Here is a 23,685-nt window from a genome sequence, read left to right on the forward strand (position 1 = left end):
GAAAGTGAATCCGCTCATTGATGGATGGAATATTCTATATATGTCTATTAAGTCTAGGTTATTGATTGTGTTATTGAGTTCTATGGTTTCTTTGGTTGGTTTTTGTTTGGAAGATCTATCTAGTGGTGGCAGTGGTGTGTTAAAGTCACCCAGAATTATTGTGTTGTGGTCTATGTGATTCCTGAAATTGAGAAGGATTTGTTTGATGTACAGGGATGCACCATTGTTTGGGGCATAAATATTTACTATCGTTATGTCTTCCTGATTTATGGTTCCCTTAAGCAGTATGAAATGTCCTTTTTTATCCCTTCTGACTAACTTTGGCTTGAAGTCCACTTTATCTAAGGATGGAAACCCCCACTTTTTTACTGAGTCCATGTGCATGGTAGGGTTTTTCCCATCCTTTCACCTTTAGTCTGTGAATGTCTTTTTCTATGAGATGAGTCAATTGCAGGCAGCATATTGATGGTTCTTTCTTTTTCATCCATTCTGCCAGTCTATGTCTTTTGATTGATGAGTTTAGGCCATTAACGTTCAGGGCTATTACTGAGACATGATTTGTATTCCCAGTCATTTGGCTTATTTTTGGTTTTTAAGTTGACTTGGTTTCTCATTTGAGTGATCTTTCTCTAAGGTAGTTCCTCCCTTTCCTGACCTCCATTGTTGTTTTTCATTTCCTCCTCATGGAATATTTTGTTGAGAACATTCTGTAGTGTAGGCTTTCCATTTGTAAGTTCTTTTAACTTTTGTTTATCATGGAAGGATTTTATTTCATCTTCAAATCTGAAGGTTAGTTTTGCTGGCAATAGGATTCTTGGTTGGCAAACATGTTCTTTCAGAGTTTGAAATATGTCGTTCCAGGCCCTTCAAGCTTTTAGAGTCTGGGTTGAGAAGTCGGCTGCTATCCGTATTGGTCTCCCCCTATATGTAATCTGATACTTTTCTCTTGCGGCCTTCAAAATCCTATCTTTATTTTGAATGTTAGGCATTTTCATTATAATGTGCCTTGGTGTGGATCTGTTGTGATTTTGTGCATTTGGTGTTCTGTAAGCCTCTTGTATTTAATTTTCCATTTCATTCTTCAGGTTTGGGAAATTTTCTGATAATATTTCATTGAATAGGTTGTTCATTCCTTTGGTTTGTATCTCTGTGCCTTCCTCAATCCCAATAATTCTTAAATTTGGTCTTTTCATGATGTCCCACAGTTCTTGGAGATTCTGTTCATGATTTCTTACCATCTTCTCTGTTTGGGCGACTTTATTTTCAAGATCAAATATTTTGTCTTCGTTGTCTGAGGTTCTGTCTTCCAAGTGGTCTAGTCTTTTGGTGATGCTTTCCATTGAGTTTTTTATTTGGCCTATTGTTTCCTTCATTTCAAGGATTTCTGTTTGGATTTTTTTTTTTTTTTTTTTTTTTTTTGAGAATCTCTGTCTCTTTGCTGAAATGATCTTTTGCTTCCTGCAGTTGTTCTGTCAGCTTATTGGTATTATCATTCATTGCCTGCATTTGCTCTCTTATCTCATCCTTTGCTTCACGAATCATCTTAATCATGTATAATCTGAAGTCCTTTTCTGACATTTCTTCTAACATACTGTCATTGGATTCTATTAATATAGAATCTAGATTTGTTTGGATCATTTTCTTCCCATTTTTTTTTTTTTATGTTGTTCATGTATCTTCCTCTCTAGCAGTGCAGATCTGGGGTATTGCACATTTCCCCCTATAGGCTTATAGTGGCCCTATAGGTTTCTAAAACCTTTTCTTTAAGGGGAGATCAAATTAGCAGTGCCCAATTCAGACACTATGCAATCCTAGACCAAATAGCCCCTATGAGGACAAAAACAAAATTGTCATAATAAACAGAATGAGCTCAAATATTATCTTCAGTAAAACAAACAAATTTGCAATAAGGTCCGCAGTTTCAAATGGAGGACAAAGAGGATGCAGAGGGATGTAGAATGTGGCTGTTAATGGGATATGAAAAGAATATAGAAAAGTTCTAGATAATAGAAAGGGTGAGAGTGTAATCAAAAGAAATTGGATGTTAGCATGCAAAAAAAGGGAGAAAGAGACTCTGAGGGAACAGGTAAACAAAAGCAAGAAGTAAAGAAATAAAAACTTAAATTTTTTCAATAAGGAGAAAAAAGAAAATCTACAGTATAACAGTCATATAGTAATGAAACCTCCCAGAGTTCAGTAGCCTGATGCATGAGAGGTAGCTGACAATGAGCTTTAAACCTCCAGCAGGCGTCTCAGGATGGGTTTTGCCCCACCTAAAGATCGGAGCTATGGCTTCCAGGATTATCCACGATGGCCACTCTGGTTTCAAAATGTGTTGGCAAATGGGGAGCTGCAGCTTAGGGTGTGGCCGTGGTCAGCAGGAGGTCCTGGAGGCGGGATGCAGTTGGTCAGGCAGGGGTCCTGGAGGTCAGGTGTGTTTGGTGTGGTTCAGGGATCCTGGAGGCCGGTTGCAATCAGTCAGTCTGGGATCCCAGTCATAGGGTGCAGTCAGTTGGTCTGGAGGTCCTGGTGGCAGGGATCAGTCGATGTGAGGGCCCCAGAGGCAGGGAGTGATCAGTTGGGCTGAGGGATCCTGGAGATGAGGCTCAGTCAGTCCGGCCAGGGATCCTACGGGGTCTGGTTGTTGTCTAAAAATGGCGGCAGCCACGTGTAATCAAACCTGCAGGTACTATAACAGTGAACTTCCAGGCAACAGCAGGCAGCTGGTGCTCCACTGGCAGTTGGTGATCAGTTTGCTGACTGTTGTCAGACGATCGAGAGGTGAACCTTGTGTATTGGGTGATGGATAGGTGTAAGGCAGGTGATGGACAGGCGAGAGGTAGGCAAATGGCAGATGATAGGTGCCTGACAGTGAGCAATCTGCACTCAAAAAATGCTTCGATATGCTGGCAGACTGCAGGTGATCATGGCAGACAAATGGGGTAAACAGCAGGGGATCGATAAGCAGCAAAAACTGCCTTACCAAGAAACAGATATCCTCTGCTTGGAACTGGAGTTACAGAGCGACAAGGAATGCAGCCTCCCTCTAGTCTGCCATCTTGGATCCCCCACCCATTTTTTAAATTTAATTTTTATTGGTTCCTTTTAGTTATATGTGACAGCAGAATTGCTTTTGATGTAATTGTACAAGCATGGAGTATATCTTATTGTAGTTGAGTCCCATTTTTATGTATACTGTGTTATTTTCATATATGTACAGTGGAAAACTATGTCAGATTCATTCCAACGTCTTTTCTTGGCTTATCCCTCCTCCCTTACCTAAATTCCCCATTGTCTCATCTACTGTACTTCTATTCTTCCCTTTACCACACCCTCATTGTGGGTTAGCCTCCACCTATCAGAGAAAACATACAAACTTCTATGTAAGAAGACCTACACATATAAAAGTAAATTTTTAAAACTTTTGATTTAATTAACAATAATATATTTGATGTTCTTCAAATATGCATAATTATTTACACTAGATATGTAGATCACAAAGAAAAAAGGAAGGATAAAAACAACAGGTAAAAAAAGACCAAATATATTAAATTTTAATCATTAAAGCAAAAGACTATTTAACAAATATAAACCATTCCTACAAATCTACAATGAAATGGTTAACAATAAAATTTTAAAATATGAATGAAAACTATAAGCAGCTGACTTAATAAAGGGAAAACCAGCGAGTAAAATCTTCTGGAAAAATGCTTAAATATGACTGTAATCAAAGAACTGAAAGTGAGAATTATGAGTGTACAAATTAATATCTACCATCTTGGAAAAACAACTGTCTGATTTCCAAATATTAGCAAGGATATAGAGTAATGAAAACTCTTAATCAATGGTGGTTAGAGTGTACATTGGTATACCCAACTTAGAGAAATGATTTTTGCATACATGCATGCAAATATGTGACTATCATACATATAAGAGTCTATCTGTATATTTTCTAGAAAAGTAACTGAACAGATACACAAACCCACATAAAAATCCTATACAACAGCTTAATTTACAACTAGAAAACAATTAATCAATAAGGAAAGAGAATGGATCAACAAATACCTTAATAAACACAATGGAATTCTGTATCAGTAAAAAAGTGTGAAATTGAACTACATTTGTCAGTGTGCATAAATTATGAGAATATTATATTGAATGGCAAATTAAGATGCAGAAGAACATAAATTATAAATCCATTTTGTAAATCAATTATATTTAAAACTATAATTTAGAAATGTACTTGAAGTATAAGAGAGACCATGGGATGGGCATTTAGGAGATCTCAACTTAAGATGTATCATTTTTTTCCTTAAGACTAGAAATTGTTACATAGTGTTTTCTGAAGTTCTTTTTGTCATTTTATATTCATAAGAAATTTCAGAACACACTTATAAACTTGCACACTTGGTGAATACATTTTATGACAAGGATATTGGTAAAAGAGACTGTTCTGAATCTAATGATTGTGGAATAAAACATTCATTTTGACTAGGAATTAATTTTATCTTTAACATACTTTATGTAAAGTCCCAGGACCTTTTGAATGTTAAACCAGCTCATGGCAAATAGTCAAAATGAATTCCCAGGTTTCAGTAGGTTTCTGTATATGTGTAAAACTGAAAATTTCTTGGACTTTCCCACTCAATTGAAGGCATGTAGCGGGTTCTTAATCAATCATTTTAAATCGACTCCTTTATACTGGCATTTCAACACAGATATATTATTTTTGAACTGGTAGTATTTCACTGGAAATCCATTACATAATAGATGAAATTAATAATTCATATTTAACAGTTAAAACTATGACATCAATAATACTGATGTTTTTCATATACAGAATATGAAGAACTTATTGACTTTTTTAATGAGGAATTTCTCTGTTTATGTAAATACATTTCTGGATATACTTTGTGCCTGTGCTTGTTGTTGTTGTGGTTGGTTGATTGTCCTTGTCTGCTGTGTTTCCTCTTGTCTACTTTTGTTCTTGAGGCTCTTTAGTTGTGTCTTCCATGAGAGTCCATGGCAAATTTTACTCTCATTTCTGAGTGATAGATGAACTGGGTATATAATTGTAGGCTGATAGTTATTTTTTCTTAATGCCTTCATGGTATTACTGCTTTGTCTTCTGGCATCTGTCACTGTGGATGAAAGGTCAGCTATCCATTTAATTGTCATTCCTTTGTAGATAATCTCTTGGTTTTCCTCCCTCTGGCTGCTTTTAACTTTTTTGTCTTTATTTCAAATTCAGTGTCACCACAACATATCTACTTTGTGGATTTATTTCCATATATTCTGATTGATATTTGGGATGCACTTTCATTTGAGGGTACATCTCATTATTCAATTCAGTTCTAAAACTTAAACAATTATCTTGCCAAATAATGTTTCTTCAAATTTTCCTCCACCCTCTTCTTCTAGGACCCAATTAGATATGCCTGAAATTCCCCAAATGTATTTTTCACATCTTTAACTAATTGTTTATATTTTTCTTTATACTGAGCTCTTACTAAATTTCTTAGTGTTGTACCCCATTTGTGTACAATGAATCAAAACGCAGTCTGTAAAAATAAAAATTTATAAAAGGGGAAAAACAATTCTACTGGGTATTTATAGTGCATTTTCATTATCCATTTATCCTCTGATGGATACCTAGTTTGGTTCCATTGTTTGGCTATTGCCAATTGTGCTGCTATGGACATGAATGTGCATGTATCACTATAGAATACTGATTTTAGTTCTTTTGGATAAAAATTAAGGAGTATTTAGCTGGATCATATGGTGGTTCCATTCCTACTCTTTTGAACAATCTCCATGAAGATTTCCATAGTGTTGCACTAATTTATAAATCCAAAAGCAATGTGTAAGTGGTCCTTTTCCCCCACACCCTCACCAGCATTTATTATTAGTCAGATTGAATTGGAGTATTAAGTTTGACTTTTAAGCAACTCTACTGCAGGTCTAAACTAAAATTTCAAGTAAATTTAAGAAATGAATTAAAACAAAATTCAATTGTCAAGAGAACATTAACTAACATAGATTAAGCCAACTCATCCAATTAAGTATTTTTAAAGAAGGAACATTTTATAATATAATAATCACCTCTATAAATGGGGATTAGAGTCACTGTGGAATATTTATTTATGGATTTTTAATGTACCTATCCTGTTCATTGCAAGGAGCTGTAAACCAAAATTAATAACCCTAATTATCTGCAGCACCTGCAATAAGTATCATTAAATAAAATTATACGTGCACTTAAAAATATATTTTGGGGGGATGTAGAGTTATAATTTTTTGCAGTTAAACAAAATCATATTTTACATAGCAAGTTTTATGTAAAAATAATGTTATACTTGGGTGCTGTAGAATATTGTCACTTTTAAAAGAAGAATTTATCTGTATTCTCACATTTTTATCTTCATAGAGGATGAGCACTTTTTGCTATGGTCTATGATTTAAGAGGGGAAATTATTTTTATAGAATGATCTGGTGTAATTTAACATCATTATCAGGTATCACAGTTATAAATTCAGTGAAATAATCATGAAATACTTGATTATAATATTTGAATTACTATGAAACTATGTTTACTCTTTCTAGAAAATAAACAAACCAGTTTTGTATTCATTGTTACTGCTTAATCTTAGCCAATTGTTCTATAAACTACAAGATTCACAAGGTTTATTTTTTTAAAAAATAATCTTTAATCAAGACCACAAAAGGGAAGGAAAAGCCTTAATTTGATTCTAAGCAAAATGAATTTAGATATCTTTATGATATGGGAGTTAAATATGTATTATAATGTTTTCTAAAATAAATAGAACTGACTTTGAAATGAAATACTGCATTAAAAAGCATTCAGTGATTGGGTTATTGTTATATTCCAGGAATTGAGTTAAGGCACAGGGACACAATTTTGAAAAGATATGAAAACAGCCCTAAAGCATTTGTATCGTAAATGAATGTGAGTTGTATGATATTTTCCATATGGCAGTTATTTTAATTGAAAAACTTACTTCCAGAGTAAGAAACTTTCATTTTATGAGAATTGAAAGTTGGTTTGAATTCAAACACCAACATTTCAGTAATGTGAAACAGAGAAGACCAAGTTCTTTAAATCATCACTAAAGGGAAGATGGAAAATAGTTTAAGAACACAAGTTAAGTGGGACCTAAAATTGAGAGCCAGGACACCTGAGATCTATCATGGTCTCTGTCACTGACTTCTCAGGTAGTTGTGAACAATAAAATTCTCCGTATGTTGCTTATTATGATATTATTTACATATAAATGAAAGACCAGATAACCTTCCACTCTGTAACTAAGGACTTCAGTTTTCCCATAATTATAGGTGGAAGGTAATATGTCTAACAAACAATTTGGTTTAACAGAGCTAAGTGGTTATTTGCCTTCTAATATAATTATTTTGTAGAAAGTTCTAAAAATTGTAAATAGAATAAAATTAAATATTTGGAACATACTCTTTAAAGAATCTTTGTCCTTTCTTTGCTTAGATTGTTCTAACATTAGTACTCAATGCAATATTTTGCAGCAAAACAAACAAAAAAAAGGACAATATAAAACCTTTCCTTCAAAAATGATATTTTTCCCTTATTAGTTCTGATTACTCTTAGGAAGAAAACCTTTTTTTTTTTTTTTTTTTAGAGGAGGAACATGAAAAGCTAAGTAGCCAATATTATGAACAAATTTCATAGATGATTTCATAGATGAATTCTCACCAAATGAGCAGATTTAGAGATAGATAAGATGGAGTTACCCACAACAATGGCAAAATTTTATCAAGGTATTTTATAGAAATCTAACCTAGGACTTTAATTTTTTGTGTAGAAGGAACACCCAGTAATTTGTACACTTACTGATCTGTTTTACTTGATTTGTATTTTAGCCAACTCAAAGCTGAAATACAAAAACATATAAACACAGAGACCAACCTTTCATAATAGGGTACAAATAACATATGCCACTGTTATAAAGTTGTATTGACCTTTGCTTCTTCATCTGTCTTTATCAGGTGACTCATGAGGTGACTAGTAAAGCAGTATGCACATTCTCCAGGCCTGGACTCTCAAAGTAACCCCCATCATGGCAACCTTGTATGTCTATCACAGGTCAATCACCAAAGAGCCATTCCCTGGGAGCACTGAACTTCATAAAGAGAAAGCAATCCTAAACCTTGTATTCCTCATAGGCATGTACCCTTGAGGTCTAACAGTCTAACAGGGCAATCAGTAAACAAAAGCAAAAACAGAGTTGGCATATCAAGAAAGAAGATTCCAACACTCTGGTATTCCCCATTTTATCAAACTTTCCTTTGATTCCCTCAGGAACTAATAGATTGCCTATATATGGGGTCTATACATTGATTTTGGGTTATTGTTGTTTAAAATTGATCTTTTGTTCTTTCCAATCATACACAAATCCAGAACAATGAATAAAGCAGACTAATGTACACATGTAGTATACAATATTGATGATGTTAACCCTAACATATCATTATACAAAATAAGAATATTAAAAATCATTTCTGTTTTCTTTTTTCAATTACCTGGTATTATTTATTTATTTTTTTTTCTTTTTTTCCAGTACTGGGGATTGAACCCCAGGGTGTTCTATAGTAGATACACAAGAAACTATATTCCCACTCCCTTTTATTTATTTATTTATTCACTTTTATTTTGAGACAGGATCTCATTAACTTGCCCAGGCTGACCTCAGACTTGTGATTCTTCTGCTTCAGCTTCCCAAGTCCCTGGAATTACAGGCGTGTGTCTCCTTGATCTACTAAATGGTGTCATGTAAAGATGGAAATAGGACTTCTAAAACGTACATAAGAGTTTTGTAATTTTTAAGACTATAGTAGTCGTTTTTCATTTTTTACATTATATCTTCTATTCGATTTATTATCATAATCCAGTTTAACTGTGTGTTCCTATGTTGTTTACTATTACACTATTTTACATAATTAGTAATGTCTATGTTTCTTATGGATATTTATCATGTAGCCACCATAGGTCAAAAGCTGAGTTTTGACCATCTGTCAAACAAATATTTTATCATTAAGTATTTCCTACGAGTCTAGATAGAGTTTTATAACAACAAATTAAGAGTCTTTGGTGGTAGAGATTTGATAACAAGAAACTTTTAAAACTGATCTGCATTATAATCGTACGGCACAAAAAACATATCCTACTGAGTTACAATTACATCAAAGAGTATCTTTTACTAAATATAACCCATAAATTAATAGTATAATTTAATCACTATTTCAATTACTTATGGACAAAAATCTAAAAACAATTCCAAATGAGCCCATTTGATTTAATGATAAATTACTTACTGTTTCAAATCTCCATAGCTTATTTTGTTAATAGAATAGTTTATGCTCTCGACCATATAAATAGCATATACTAAAAATCCCTCTTTTTGAAGAAACTCAAGGTTTCCTGATTTGCAGTCTTATAGAAAGTAATAAATCCAGCCTTGCTGGACCACTTATGGTGGTCTTTGGCTGATGGATAGTGACAACAATTAGTAGTCATATTTTATAGAAAAAGGATAGCAAATTTGAGAGAGAACTCTGTACTTATACAAAAGCTCATTATATCAGATCTTCAAAAAGTAATCTGAAATAGTTTACCTATTCAATTTATAGATGAGACAACTAATAAAGAAAAGAGATAAATGACTTGATTGATGCATATATTTTATTAATCTTAAAACTAGAATATGAAATATTTTCTCTTATATTTCTATTTATTATAAGTGCTGATGTCACAGCAAATGCAATAAAAATATCTGTGATTATGACTGAAAGAACTATAATTTTAGTAAAAATTTTTTTTATTATTTTTACTTCTCACAGAATAGAATTGTCCTTACACTATATATTTATGTCCTTTTGTAAGATTAGTCTGTTTGTGCAAGACCTTTGGATTCCAGCTGCAGCATCAACTCTTCCAAACATATCCTATCTGCTGGCTTAGGGATGTGTTCTATGTTGTGATGAAGTGCTACATTAGATAGGAAAATTAAAGGAAGTCAATTTGAAGATGTGCTATTTTAATAAAGACCTGAAATACAAAATGGAATCAGACATGGGAGGACTTTTTATTTATTTTTAATTACTTTATTTTAATTATGCATAACACGAGGAGTTATTTTGACATAATTATAAAAGCATGGAATATGACTTCTCTAATTCAGTCCCCAGTACTTCCCCCTCCCTTCCCTGCAAACCTTTCCCTTGTTCTTTCCCTCTATCTAGTGATCTTTCTAATATTTACTTATATTTTTTTAAATTAGTATCTTGTGGATGTGCTTGATGGTGAGATTCGTGGAGGTTTTGAGAAAGCATATCTAGGATAGGGAAGTACAAGTAGAATGTCCCATGTCATGTATATTGAGGAATGACAAAGAGCCACTGTGAATGAAGAAGAAGATACTGCATGAAGATGAGAAAAAAACAGGTTCAGAGAGGAAACAGCAAAGGGCTATATGCTAATATATCCCATCAGAACTAGGGTGGCTCCTGGCAATAATCCATGAGGAAGGTTGAGTTAGATTTCAGTTCTTGTTCCACAGTTCTGGGAAAGAACAGGAGCTGGGAACTCTGGTACTTAACTCTTTCTGAAAGATCAGCCAGTTAAACAGATAACCAAAGAGGGGAGAGGTGCACTCAAGAGTACAAGACAACATTCAAGATGGCTGAAGAGGGAATATAAAAGGAATTTCTGCTTGTGTCTCAAAATTCTAGGTTTTGGAATGAACAAATTGCACATTATTTCCATGATAATATGAACTTAAGCTTAACTGAGAAGGAAAAGTATGTGAGAAAAGATGCTGTGCTCCATCAGTGCACAGAGTCCACAGACAGTATATTTACACCAAGTTTATTTGTCCAGACACATTGCATGACAGACTCAAAATATTTCATGTGGTACTGAGAATGATATGTGATGAAAACTGAAAATACTGCTACCAAAAAGATTCCTAAAGACATTTAAAGATGCTGTCCTCAATAAGGTTTTGAAATCAAAAAAGAAACAGTCTCAAAAATCTGCAGATAATAAAAATATTTAAAATAAATTATAATTAATTAAATGATCTCAAATACATATTCTGTTTATAAATATATAACAAACACATCTGAACATATATGCCTATAAAATATGAATATATGTATGCATGTATGTATATATGTATCTCTGTGTGTGTCTGTGTGTGCATCTATATTAAGAGAAAATTCATGGGGAAAATTTACTTCCATACATTGAATTGAAAAACACATTTTTTCCCAAGGTAAATCCTTGGGCAATCCTTACCTGCCATGCTTGGAAGGATCAGTCTTGACAGCAGGAGTACATGGTAACGTTAAAATCTGTCATTGTTACATAGAAGGTGCAGGTTAAAGGAGGTCATAACCAAAGTAAACTCATGGCATTTCTGAAATCAATATATCACTGACACAAAATCAAAGTTCATAACATTACCTTAGGGTCATGGTAGTTCACAATGCCATACCTGAAATTCTCATTCATAGAAGCACAGAATCTTTTGTGCCACTGAGTCAGGTTGAAAATTGTCTTTTACCTACTTCAGGAAATATATTCATATTCATTTTGATTTATTTTGGTGAATCAGAACATGAAAGGAATTAGAGGAGTGATTTTATAGTAAAGAATACAATTGTGTATGAGAAACTGGAGAATATTGATACTGGGGTAAATAGTGAAATATTTTCTTTTTGGTGAATTAAACATATTGTGTTTCATGAGGTTTGGTAAAGGTTAAAAAGGAAGCAAAGGTGAACCAAGATATAAGTAGACTATTTTACATCTACTATATATGTGCATATATATGCTTTCATTTATATATTTGTAAATATACAAGTAAGTATATTTATACTATATATATGATTCCTTTTATATTCCAATTATTCTGACTAATTACCTGAGTGTTTATTTTCTTTCAGTAGACTTAGTAATTTAATGGGCATTCAGCAAGTATAGAGAAGAACTGGGAAATTTATTGAGATATTGGACTAAGTAAAAATAAAAAACTAACCAGTAAATCAGTAGATGTATCACAAAGAAATACATATAGTAATAATAATAATAATAAAACTCTGGGTGCTCTACTACTTTCGATTATTATGCCTTTTGATCATTTTTATTATCTGATAATTGCTTCAAACCAATCAATGCTTAGCATCTGCTGCTTTAGCACTTAGGAGCAGCACAGTAATACATAAATGACCCATGTCCATCCCTAAGGAGTTCAGAGACTTTGTGCACATGCAGGCATGCACACATGTGTGCACTGAGGAAGGCTGGGGCGAGGCAAAAGACTACAATATGTTAATGCCTAAAATAATTTCCTACTTACTCTGTAGGGACGGAAGCAAATTTATCTAACCACATGCTTAGATGGGAAAGGATTTTAGGAGAGAAGTCAATTCTAAATTTATTTAGGGGAACAGGAGTTTTTCTAGGAAAATACAGGAATCATTTCTCACCACCTTCAGAGATGAGGAAGGATGTTCAGAGAGTACATTTTAAATTTAGCTGGATGAACAGAATTTTTCTAGTAAAAAAGCAGGAATTACATGGAAGTCGTGAGAATTTTAGAACTGTGAAAAAGAAAAGCGCATTTAAAATTAGGTAAGTAATTTGTGATCATTCTGTGTGTGTATATATGGAAGTATGTATACATGTGGGTATATACATGTGTATATATTTACATATATAAATAATAAACTTGCAGTTTATATGTTTGTGCCAGAATGTTTTTTTTTCCTTATTGCCAATATTTTTACCCAAAATGCACTAAATAAGAAAAAGTGATATTTTGACATTATGAATTCAAATAAAGGTGCAGCTACAAATTAAGAATTTCCAGTTAAAAATATCACATAGAAATATTTGAATTATGCACCACTCTGTTCAAGTAATCCTAAATATTTGACTGTGAGTGTGTTCACCATGAGAGGAAGCTGAAGACGTGGCAGATTCTTTCATACTTAGTCGACTATGTGGGTGCATGATATCCACATTCCTAAGTATACTAGTTTCGAAGGAGTTCAGGGCAGTAACTTTACATGCAGGGGAAGTCTCAGTGCTAGACTCATTAGAAAGATGTATACCTTCATTGTGTTATACCAATATATAATAAATGTTTATTTATTTATAAATTATTGTTCAATTAACATATTTTTCTGTGGAGTCAGTTTAGTTGTTTGGGTTGAGAATGTAAACTCTATTCTCATTAGAATTATTGAGATTTTATTTTACTTACTTTTCATTTAGGGTCAGGATTTTATGGGACAAGTAAATTATAATTAAGGGATAGATATGAGTATTAGTTAAGCATAACTATATTTAAATTATTTGAATCACTCTGTGAAATTCCCAATGGCTGTGTGAATATTAGTTTAATGACTGTGAGTGAGTCCATGTACTATGAGTGTTTTCTGTGAAATACCTGTTTATTTAATTTTTGCCCTTTCCCCAGTACTAGAAGTTCAAGGAAGAAAGTCTTTTTCTTTTTTTCAATTTTGAAGGAATTCTTGAATTTAAGGAACCCATTATTTCTGAGTTTCAAAGGTATATTCTCAATTAGTTGTTTTCCTTTTATTTTATGTTGATTTGCAATGAGAGATTAACTATGTCATTTTGAGTCTCATTACATTTTTAGAATATAAGTCACAACTCCATTTTAGAACAAATATGCATTTTATCTAGTTTTCTGTGGTTGATTTTGTTAACCGTGATGATTAACATTCTTTAGGTCTTGCAGTCTTTGAGCTTCTGTTATCTCAACATTCATTAATCCTCACAGTAAATGTCGAGTTAGACCATGGAGGCCTTCCACACAGGAACCTATTCTTCCAGCAAGGAAGAGAGAATTTGCATACACTATAAGCATGTGTATCTCTAGAAATGAAGAAGGAGCTGAGACAGTCCACAGTTCTTTCAAGTCCTTCTACCTTACTTTTGAATTATTTCAGCTCCATAAAATGATTGCTCAGCATTTCTTCCTAACAATTTAACAGTTTATGTAAGCAATAAGTAGTCTGAATCATATAAACATAATGTGTTTGTCACCAGTCAAGGGAAATATATTTCTAAGTGGCAATATTTTATTTCCTTGAAATGTCTCTATTTCTATTTTTGTTGGAGAAGATAGGCTACTTTTAATCAGCATGTAAAATCAATCTCAACTACTAATTCGATTTCACAGATTAAATGATTTCAATCATTCCCTAAGAGCTTAGATTTTAACAGATTTTGCTGCAATGTCATCATCCCAAGGATAACTAATGTCTAAAAAATAAAGTACTTCAGAAGACACCCTTCTATTTGTTCTATTTTTTTAATAAAATTTTCTTAGTTAGTAATATGCCTTTCAAATGTTGAGAGTGGAAGGCTTATAATTTTCCATTTAGAACAAAAACTATATTTTAACAAAAGGAATGTGTTTATAAAATAAAAGTCAGAATGTAGACCAGATTTCTCTTTATTAAAATAATGTAGAAAACTTACTGTGTGGATGCTTTATAAAACCTGTTATGCAATTTTGAGGTTTGTCTTACAGTTTTTGACTTTTTCTTTTTTGTACTTGGAATTGAACCCCAGGAGTTTTAACACTGTTATCCATCCCCAAACCTTTTTTATTGTTTATTTTGTAATGGTTTTGCTAATTTCTGAGGCTGGCCTTGAACTTGCAATCCTCCTGCATCAGCTTCCTCATTTGCTGAATTTCTGGGCATGTGTCATCACATCCAGCTGGTTTATGATTTTCAATGATTTATACTTGCTTCAATCCTGAAGGAAGTTTATTCAACTAAATTTCTCTCTACCTTGGGATCTAAATGTAGTTGCTCTTTCTGCAACAGCACTTTGATGTTTTTCAAAGCCTTCCAGTTGAGAAATACTGAGAAAAAAATTCAGAAATGGTGTCTCCATACTATTTATATTTAAATATGTTTTAGACATATGGGAGAAAATATTTCCACTACAAACAAGTACTTTTCACCAAGGATATTTCCTATGTTTGACAAGTACTTAAGTGGAGATTTAAGTCATGTGCACCTTATTGCATAAACTAAAAGAAAATATACAAAATAATAATTTTTAAAAACTCTCAGTCATCCATTTGATAACTTCAATAAAACATTAAAAATCATTATTAAAACTTAATATAATATTTAATTTTATCATTGAAGATGGAAATATTTTCATCTTTATAACCTTAGTGCTTCACACAGAATTTGGGTCCTTGTTCATAATAAATAATTAATACATTTTCAGTAAATGATTATATTTATATACTAAAAATTCATCTTCTCTGTGACAAGTAAAAATTATCAACAGTTGCTACTTTCTGTTTTTTAAAACTTTTAAATGAGCAAAACTTATTGCTGATACTGTTTTTTAGCTTTTAAAATGTGTGATCTATGGAGAAATGTATTTTATAATTTTTATAAAAGGACTTTTTAGTATAATTTTGGTAGGAATACTAGTTTTCATAGTTTATAAATCATAATTTTAGCAATAATGGGAACAGCTAACTGCCAACTTAAACACAATCACTATTGACACAATAGGACTTTAGGGGCAAAAGTAAATACTGTAATCTTCTTTATTCTTATAAATTGTCTTTCTTCACCATAAATGTAACAAAAGGGTGAAAAGAATGAATATTCGTATAAACTATGCATGTTCAGGATCAGTCAGCTGATTTTTCAAATCCATGAGTTATTACATTTTAAAATTTATTTTGGATCCTCTATAAGTATAAAGTGTGCATTCCAATTCTGTTTAATGTTTATACAAAGTATTTCACTAGAAAAGAAAAAGAGAACATAAAGCTTGATTTTTCGTAGCAAATCTCTGTAGCTCAGAACTGTAGTTAGTAAGAAGCTTGGTGGGATTCAATCTCATTAATCATTCCAAAGATTAACTATATTTACATGGCCTGGAATCAATACAAATTTTCTGTTTCAGCAGCACGAATTGAGACTGAAAAAATGCTTGAGACACAGAGTTAGTGTAATTTATATAATGAGGTTTTGCCAAGGCCTCCTCTTCCTCTTTCTGTCTCTTTCCCCCACTTTGCTCTGTAGTTACCAAGCCAATACTCCCCAAGTCTCCTACCACCACTGGACCCTCCATTTCTCATTTCTTCCCTTGTGCTGACCTATTTTCCTCCATTTTTAGCTCCAACCCATAATTGAAAAGCTTTGTTAGCTGTTATTCTCAGCAGCAATGGGCAGTTTTCCTCTGGAAATAAGTGACTGCAATTGCCCACTAATAGACTCTGTCCTCTTTAGGCCAGAGTTATTGAACCTATTAATTTCTCTGCTTCTTAAGCCAGAATGCATTTTCTGGGGAAGAATGGTGAGGCAAAGAGTGTCTAGCTTCTAAAAATAGTCTTGAACAGCAGGCTAGGGATTGGGGGGAATGAGGACGACTCTTTTGAAAGATTGTATTTTAAAAATGGTGGGATTTTTTGGAACTTGATATTCTTATCTATGATCTAGGTGACTTAGTCACTTAGGAAACAAATTTGTAATATTACTTGATGACAGCCTCCTATGAAATTAAAAATTTTGGAATGTGATGATTGTTTCCTTATTCCCTACACTCAATTACATTATATGTGAAAATCACGAATAAGATTTGATGGAACACTGTCAATTAAATGTTAGAGGTCACATTTTAACTTTTCACAATGAAGTAAACCAGTCAATTTTGGACTATTAGTTCACATAAATTATTAGCTTCCAGTTACTACTTCTGTGTACCTCCCTCCAACCTTAACTTATCTTAAAAAGGAAATATAAGTGAATCATTTCAATTATTAGAAGTGAAAGAAAACCAAATTTCTATGGCTCTAGATGCCATTTTCTTATGCCTTATAAATATAAATACATATACATACATGTATATATGTTTTAAACTATTGGTAGTTTCAATATCATAGGAAAATGACTAGGGGCTAGGTTTTTATTTTAGGATCTAAATTCAGCATCTGATATACATTTTGAACTTTTTAATTTATGTATATATAAAACCTTATAATATGAATAGAATTCCTATTCTATTTATAAATATATGAGACATTTTCTCAGCAAATTTTATTCTAAAGTTGAGGCAGAGCTGTGAGCAACTAGAGATTAATGGAAATGAGTTCGGCTCATCTGAACTTTGCTGACTTTGAACAGGCTTCCTTAAAATCTGATGATTCATGGAAATGGGTGTTCTCAAGTAAATGAGTTAAAATTCATAATATCAATAAAACATTTCTATAGTTGTAGAGTTGCCAACTCATATCTCCAAGGAGTAAAGGTGGAAGATTTCATTCTAGAAATTATCTAGGAAAACATAAAATGCAAGTTGAAGTTGATATTACTTTTTTTAAAGTTATTTTATGTGATTTTTTTTTCAAAATTAAAAAAAAATCATATCTTTATTTTATTTATTTTCATGTGTGCTGAGGATCGAACCCAGCGCCTCACACATGCAAGGCGAGCACTCCACAGCCGAGCTACAACCCCAGCCCCATTTTACATTTATTACGAGTCGTTTAACATTAGAAATCCACACAAATGTGCTCAATTTGCTAAAATAAATAATTAAAGGAAAGAAGTATCCATGGTAAATAGTGCTAATCCAAATGAAAGACATTTTTAAACAATTTATGAAGCTGTGAAAGAATATGAAACAAACTATGACTGGACAATGAATTAGGTCTCAAGCATCACCTGAATAAAGAAGATATGAGCCCACAACAAGACCTAAATCCTCCTCCTCCTTACTTAACATTTGCCCATCAGAACAGGACAGGTTCTCTTGATAATTTGCTTTTAATGTAAGAAATATGTACGTAAGTGTTTCTCGCTCCAAGAGTTCATCCTTAAATGTGTGTGTGTGAAGAACCCCTAATTATTTTTCTCAGTATATTTACATGAAGAATAAAAACTTAAATTCTATATTTACTAAAGTCATATTTTCATTCTTATCTAAATATATTCAATACATTTACTTTTGCTTACAATTATTTTTGGTTGACATATTCTGTACATATTTTTGGAATAAAGTATGACATTTTGATATAGGTACATACAATATGTAATAAACAAATTAAGGCAAATAATAATGATTTGTTTGGGGAACACTGAAAATTAATTATTTTTGTTAGTTTGGAATATATTATAAAATATTGTTGCCAGGCAAAATGGTACATGCCTGTAATTACAGCTGCTCTGGAAGCTGAGGCAGGAGGATTATAAATTAGAGGCCCAACTGGACAACTTGGCAAGACTCTGTCTGAAAAATAAAATAAAATGGACTGGGGATGTAAATCAGAGATGGAATGTTTCTGGGTTTGAGCCTAGTATCACAAGAACAAGCAAGCACACACACACCAAAAAAAAAAAAAAAAAAAACTTCATATGTACTTATATGTGTATATAGGTACACACATAAATATAACTATAGTCATGCTATTGTCCTATATTATAACTGTATTTGTGTATCCAGTCAACAACTTCTCTATATCTCCCTTTCCTCCCACCCTTCCACATCTCTGGTAATCACTATTTTACTAAGTACTTTGTACTTATAAATCAATTTATTTATCAACTTATTTAGCTTCCACAATATGAATGAGAATACTTAGTAGTAATAAGCATTATGTGCTTATTTCTGGCTTATTTCACTTAATATAATGTCCTTAAAGTTCATTTGTGTTTCCAAAAATTATGTGATTCTGTTTGCTTTATGACTGCATAAAATTCCATTGTGTATATAGTCACATATTTTGTCTATTCATACATTGATGGACACTTGGCTATTGTGAATAGTTCTGCAATAAACATGAGATGGCAGACATCTCTTCAACATGTTGATGTCCTGTCCTTTGAACATGTAAACAATACTAGGGAGATTGCTTGGGTAAACTGGATATTCATATACAGAATAACAAAACTGACCCCTATCTCTCACCATATACAATATCAAATCAAACTTGATTAAAGACAAACATATAAAACACACAACTTTGAAATCACTGGAAGGAAACACAGGGGAAATACATCATGAAATCGGTATACACAAAAACCTTTTTGTTTTGGATAAGACCCTAATTGCACAGGAAACAAGAAGAAATCAGAAAAATGGGATCATATCAAAGTAAAGATAAAAGGTAACAAATGAAGTGAAGAGACAGTAATATATAAAGAGAAAATATTTATGAATATTCATCCAATATGGGATTAATATCCAAAATATGTTAAAAACTCAATCCAACAGCAAAGATTAAATGATCCAATTTAAAAATGGGTAAATGATCTGAATAGGTACTTCCTAAAAGAAAACATACAAATGACTAACAGTATATGAAAAATACTCAGTAACACTAATCATTAGGGAAATGTAAAACAAAATCACAATGAGGTACTAGTTATTTTTTCCACAAAATATGCCATATAATTTTTGTAAATACTTCTCAAAGATTTATGTCTTCTTTTTTATGTTTCTACACAAATTATGTTATACAACTAGTAGATTTACAGCTTTGATTTAATCACAACCTATATGTTTCTTTCTAATCCAGTATTTTTCTTGATAGGCAAGGCTCTTTCTTGAGTCCAAATCTGGAATTCCTAATTTCCTGCTATAATTTACTACTGTCTAGTTCACATTCACACTTTCTTTTCTTAGTTTTCTCCCTACCTTGAACAATCATCTACACAACCACTCCTCCCTCCTGCTCACCAAACTACCCTGATTAAATCGACTTTCAACAGCAGTTAGAGGCAATTGCAATGGAGATTACCATTAATTATCAGAACAGAAAACTTGCCAACCTATCATTCTTTCCTCTTTCACTCTATCTACTCTCCTTACTAATTCCAATATAAACTAGCTCAAGAAAAATTCTATTACTGAATGCTGCTGCTATACCAAAAAGCACATTTTCAGTCTTAGAATCTTGGCAGGCAAAAATACCCAATTTAAAATTTAAAATAAAATTCCAATTTATGTATTTGGAGGTATGACTTTTTATATGTTAAGCCATATGAAGTTCATATTCACGGTATTGTTATAAAGTTAGTTCTAGAAGTTTATCTTGAAGTAAATTTGAGTAAATTTTAAAATGGTTTAAGTAAATCATAATTAATAAGCCCTCTGTAAAAAATTGACCTATTAGACAAATTTCCTACTTTTGCACAATAGAAAAAGCTTTTGATATTGTCATTTGTTCAATTCCCATGACAAATGAAAGAAATGGGTTTCCATGCCTCCTTCTCACTTCTGCATCCCTTCCACATGTGTGCCCAGATAGGGACACTGATTTTGCTCCTTTTATCCTTCTTGTGTTCACCTACTTTAAGAACACCTGATGAAGGAGTTTTTCATTATTGCTTCAGGGATGGCTCATTCTTTTTATTTTATTTTCTATGTCTTTGGGAAATCATTTAATTCTCAAGAGTCAATCAGTGGTTGTCATAATTCAAAGGACTTCAATTCATTTTTCACACTTTGTATTTACTTTAGAGGAGAAGTTAGATGACACATTGTGCACATTCTTGATTCTCATCTGGACCACTAGTATTGCAATTTGATTCTGTAAACTCTCTTATTTTGTACCAATTCTGGTCAGACCCACAGATATTTTTTTTAACATTTTGGATTAACAGAATTTCAGAGAAAATATTCTCAATATATTATTTATTTTATTTTATATTCTATCTATGACTCCTGATAAGAGTATACAGTTTCTTGATAATAGGACATTTTATTTAGAGAAGGCTTAAACCATACTTTGCAAAATAGTCATTAATATTTCTGGGGAAGCTTTGAGCAAAACAACAATCTTGTAAAATAATTGCATAACATGTGTCATATATTTATGAAGAATTTTTTAAATTGGGAAATAATTTTGGACTACTTTTTAATATATTTTATCAATGGTCTTTTATTTCTGGGGATATTGAATAATTTATTAAACATCTGTGCGAAGTACTCCACTTTTTTTACAATACAGAGTGTTGGCCAATTTTTTCTATAAAAGACCAGATAGTAAATATTTTTGGCTGTGTGTGCCATGAAATCTCTTTCGCAACTATTCAACTCTGTGATTGTCTTGTGAAAACAGTTATTGGCAATACATAAACAAATGGGTGTATTTGTGTTTTATTAATACTTCATTTCAAAAGTATTCAGTATTTTAAATTTAGCCATGAGCCATGACTTGTCAATAACTACTCAGAAGGGAAAGCAAATATTACTACTCATGCATTTTAAAAGGTTAAGAAGATATGACAATGTGTGATGCCTATTCTCCCAGAGGACTAGGTTGGTGGAAAAGATGAATATGTCTTCATGATTGTAGCAGTTGTAAGAATCTAACAAAGTCCTTTTTCAAGGCCCAAGTAGTATCCTATAGACGTTTAGAAGAATAAATTAAGAAAAAGTTCAGAAATAGCATATCTACTGTTCCTGAAAGACTGACTTTTATTATAAGGTCTTCTCAGGCTTGACCTGAAGAGAAATGCTGCCGTTTTGCAGTATACAAACAATACACACACTGTACAGAAGAGTTACAACAGCAGGTCTCATGTTGTTACTTCAAAAGAACCTATTTTGGAACTGTACTTTGACTGACTTCCTGTAATATAGCTGTTTTCCCAGCCTGTATGCTGAATACCTGCTTTCCTTCTTAAAATATAAAATTTCAAAAGTTTGGCTGTTTTTTGTCTTATATGACCAATCCCCAATAAAACCTTGGACTCTGAGTCTCAAGTAGGCTTCTCTGGGTACAACTATGGTGCATGTGTGGTATTTTGAAGCTGGAGGACACTGTGTACCTGTGTGTGTGTGTGTGTGTGTGTGTGTGTGTGCGCGCACACGCGCGTGCACCAGCATACAGTGGGGAAGGGTTGGAGGAGAACCTGAGAAGTCCCTTCCTGGATCCCTTGAAATTCAGTCTATGATGTCTTTTCAATTGCATTAATAGGTTACAGATGTGAGCACAACTAAGGCAGAGTACTGAGCAGATTACTGAGTATTCGCATGCTCTTAGGACACACATTCATACAACACACACACACATACACACACACACACACATGTGAACAAGGTCAGTGACTATAAAACCGAGTAGCTAATTTATACTGTTATCTATTATTTTCTTATCTTGCATTCCATCTCATTTTATTCTATACCAGTCTACTCTAATTAATTCCATTGTCATTCACTCCACTCCATTATATTTAAATTTAAACATGTTTGTTTCACACAATACAACCACAAGTTCCATTAATGTGACACTATTCCAGGTAGCTACTGAACTGCTGTCCAAGCTTCTCTGCATTATACAGTTCCCTATCATCTGCGGAAAGCACAGAGAAAGTACTGTAAAATGATTTCAGTGGTAATCATTGCCAAAACCCACATATAGTACATTAGGTGCATTTTATTCTAAAATTTATTGGCTAAAACTATAAATATTTCTTATTTCATTATTTCTAAGGGTGCTGCTCTGTCAGGAGTCCCCACTAGTCTGAAATCAAGGCATTACCTGTGACTAGAGACATTTTAAATTTCATTTGGACTATTTGTTCATGCATTCACTCACATGGTTAACAGATCTTTCCTGGCTGTGGTCTGGGGAAACTATGTCCTATAGAATCATACTCACAATATGGTTGCTGATTTCCCTCAGCGGGCAGCAAAAAAAAAAAAAAAAAGGCAAAAAGACATAAGCCAATGTATGCTTTCTAACCTAATTTCAGAAATGACATACCAACACTTCCGCTAAGCACATTTAATAGAGATGAGGAATTTCATTCACACTCAAGGGATGGATTCTCACCAAGGGCAGCAGCAGCAGCAAGCACAGGTCTTTGAGGCCAACTTAGATTCTAGCTTTGAGAATCAGGAAGAAATAAAGAAAACAAGACGAAGCTGCACCTGTTACAAAATGATGCCAAAACACAAGGTCGTGTTCACTGTATATTCTAGTTACTCTATACCTGTACATTTTTATTGTAAAATAATTACTTGCAAGGATCACCTGTGTTGGTCTTCATTTAAAAGGTTCACTGGTGACTGTTTATTTTTGAAGGTAGTTGTTAGGTTCTAAGAAACTATAATTTGTCATAAATGTTTGAGTATTTAATGTTATTTCATGCTATAATTATTTTATTTTGTAGCAGAAAGACAAATTTATATCTGCTCTTATTTGCTACAAGGTTATCCAGCTGTTTGGAAGGGAGGAAAGAAATGGGAAGAGAAAAAAGATGAGGTCAAAGAGAATAAAAAATCATTATTGTAACTAAAATGCACTCAGTATTCATTATATGTGATACACAATTCCAAATTTTTCATACATACATAATATGTAAATATAAAATTATAAATATATCAAATAGTTAAAGATCAATAGAGTATCTGTACTTAATGTAAACATACAACTATGCATGTATAAATGTATATAAAACTATGCATATTTATTTATACAAAGCATATAGTACAAATCATGTATATATTTATTTTCCTTAATCAATTGAAGAAGGTAATAATTTTTCCTATGCTACAGATGAGTACAAGCACCCTCTATGAGAACTATTTTAGTTAAGATAGTCTACTTAGAA

Source organism: Sciurus carolinensis, chromosome 6, assembly GCF_902686445.1.
Source record: "Sciurus carolinensis chromosome 6, mSciCar1.2, whole genome shotgun sequence".
NCBI lineage: Eukaryota > Metazoa > Chordata > Mammalia > Rodentia > Sciuridae > Sciurus > Sciurus carolinensis.